The following is a 2,561-nucleotide window of genomic DNA, read 5'->3' as shown; positions in this document are numbered from 1 at the left end:
GGAAAGAGAGGTGTGAAAAGAGGGGAAAAAAAGAGGTGTAAACATCGGTTTTCTGGATTTTAGGTCAGGCCAGGGAAAACGAGGCACCTTCCTGAAGTTTGGCAGAGGAGGGGTGAGCTTCTGGGAGCGGGTCCCTCTGCATCCTGCACGGAGCCAGGCGCGGTGTCAGTGTTAAGCAAATCAAAAATAATGTCAGAATCCTCTCTCCCACCCATTCCAAGAGGAGCATGAAAAAAATAATGATATTTTACTCACCCATCAAAAGAAAATTACTCACGCCAGGCGCGTGGGCGAGCAGAATTTTGCAGGGCTGTTTTAGGCCCTGACTATGCTACAAAAATATCCATTTTCAGCACGGTTGTGAAACACGGTTGTGGCTCAACCAGAGCACTGGCTTGGAGCTACCTGGACCAAAAAAACCAGGTGGAAAAATGAGCCATTAAGGAACAACCACTCCGAGGGCCACGATGGTGGCAGGGGAGGTGGGAGGAGGCTGTTCCCGGCTGCTCCACCCTGGGAGATGCCCGGCTGGCACTCCAGTTTCACCATGATAAAAACTTTGGGAAGTGCACAGCACCTTGCACAGGTGCTGCAGGTAGCAGGGAGGTGTTTGGGAGCCGTGCTCACCGCTCTGGTATCCACTTGCTTCATCCCAGTTAATTTTATCCCGGGCTCATCTCCCGATCCCAGTATCACTGAGACCTGCAGGGAGGGGGGAGCGCTGCCATCGACCACGCCAGGCCCCAAAAAACATCAATACTGGTTCTGAGGGAAGAAAACAGCGCCCGGGGCTGCGTTTGCATCGCACCTGCCCGGCGTGACCACGGCTCCAGAACGTGGAAAACACCCGGAATAACCAACAAACCCACTGCAAATCCATCCAGCCTCCCATCCCTCTGGGACACAGGCGGCTCCTCCTCACCTCCATCCCTAAATATCCAAGAGATCACTCCCAGCCACTCAACAGCGCTCTGGGGAGTTAAACATTGCGTAACCACCCTTTCCCACTCTGCCTTGCCATGGATGCCAGCTCTGGAGTCCACTCGGAGAGCTCCCTGCCAAGAGGCATATGGTCCCCCAGCCCTGCCCCGAGCACAACGAGCGCACGAGCTTCGTGCTCCCCGTCAACATTTGCTTCCCGTGTTTTTTCCTCCCAGTAAATACCAGCTGTTGCAGCGGTGCCGGGAGCTGGCACGCTGCTGAAAATGCCCTTTTCCCTGTGGGAATTCACCTGGGGGGAGTGGGAAACCGAAGCAGGGGGTATTTGGGAGGCTGGTGACGAGGTTTGGTTTGATGTGGTTTCAGGAAGCTTAAAAAACGCTTTATAAAGTCAAAAATGAGGCACTCGGGGCAGTAAGGGAATGATGCAGTGAAATCCAGCACTCCATTCCCTTTATTTTTAGAAGGAGTGATGGCCAAGGGAATCACTGGATTGCACAGGAGGAAGAGGGGGATGAGGACACTCCAAGAGATCCCAATCCACAGCGCCAAAGCCTAAAGGAAGACACAGAGCTGGGCTGAGATTCCCAAAACATCTCAGCTGTCCATGCAAGGCTGTGTCCCAAAACAAGCCTACTCCTGCTCTAAATAAAGCTCAGCCTAGAAAGACAGCGCTGCCTCACTGCCTGGGTGCAGGAATCGGGAATTTGGGGGTTTAATCCAGGCTCTGTCACCACTGGATTACTCCGAGCCCTCTGGAGGAGTTTTCCCGTGTCGGTACAAGGGTCATCGTCGTGCTCCTGGGAGTGACCCCTGTGTTCCTGGGAGCATTCCCTGTGTTCCTGGGAGCATTCCCTGTGTTCCTGGGAGCGCTCCCCGTGTTCCTGGGAGCGCTCCCCGTGTTCCTGGGAGTGCTCCCCATGTTCCTGGGAGCGCTCCCCATGTTCCTGGGAGCGCTCCCCGTGTTCCTGAGAGTGCTCCCTGTGTCCCTGAGAGTGCTCCCGATATTCCTGGGATCATTCCCTCTGTTCCTGGGATCATTCCCCGTGTTCCTGGGAGCATTCCCTGTGTTCCTGGGAGCATTCCCCGTGCTCCTGGGAGTGCTCCCTGTGTTCCTGGGAGTGCTCCCCGTGTTCCTGAGAGTGCTCCCTGTGCTCCTGGGAGCGCTCCCCATGTTCCTGAGAGTGCTCCCCATGTTTCTGAGAGTGCTCCCCATGTTCCCAGCCCTCACGCAGCACACAGAGCTCCCAAAGAGCGAGGGATAGCCCAGGATTAACCCCGCACAACTCAACAAGGCATCAACCTGCCAACAGCCCTTAAATCTCTGGGGATCTCCTTCGCAAAAAAATTAAGGATATGAGTGTCCAGGAGCCGAGGTTGTGCCACTTCCCAGCTCTGCAGGACAGAGTTGAGGAGGAAGCTCCATCCTCTTCCTCGTCTGCAGCAGCCAGCCTCTGGAAAAAGAGGGATCAATCCAGGACTAACGGTGCCCAAGGCCAGAGAGACGCACACAGAAGCTGAGCAAAGTCCCCACTTCCCAAAGCAGCCAGGGCTGGAACAAAGCTCTCCCGCTGCCAAGCGATGTCAGAGCAGCAGCAGCGGGGCCGGACGCGCCTCACTGT

The sequence above is a fragment of the Corvus brachyrhynchos genome, unplaced genomic scaffold, assembly GCF_000691975.1.
Source record: "Corvus brachyrhynchos isolate BGI_N302 unplaced genomic scaffold, ASM69197v1 scaffold150, whole genome shotgun sequence".
NCBI lineage: Eukaryota > Metazoa > Chordata > Aves > Passeriformes > Corvidae > Corvus > Corvus brachyrhynchos.
The sequence above is the reverse complement of the archived record's forward strand: the minus strand, read 5'-3'. Positions refer to the sequence as shown.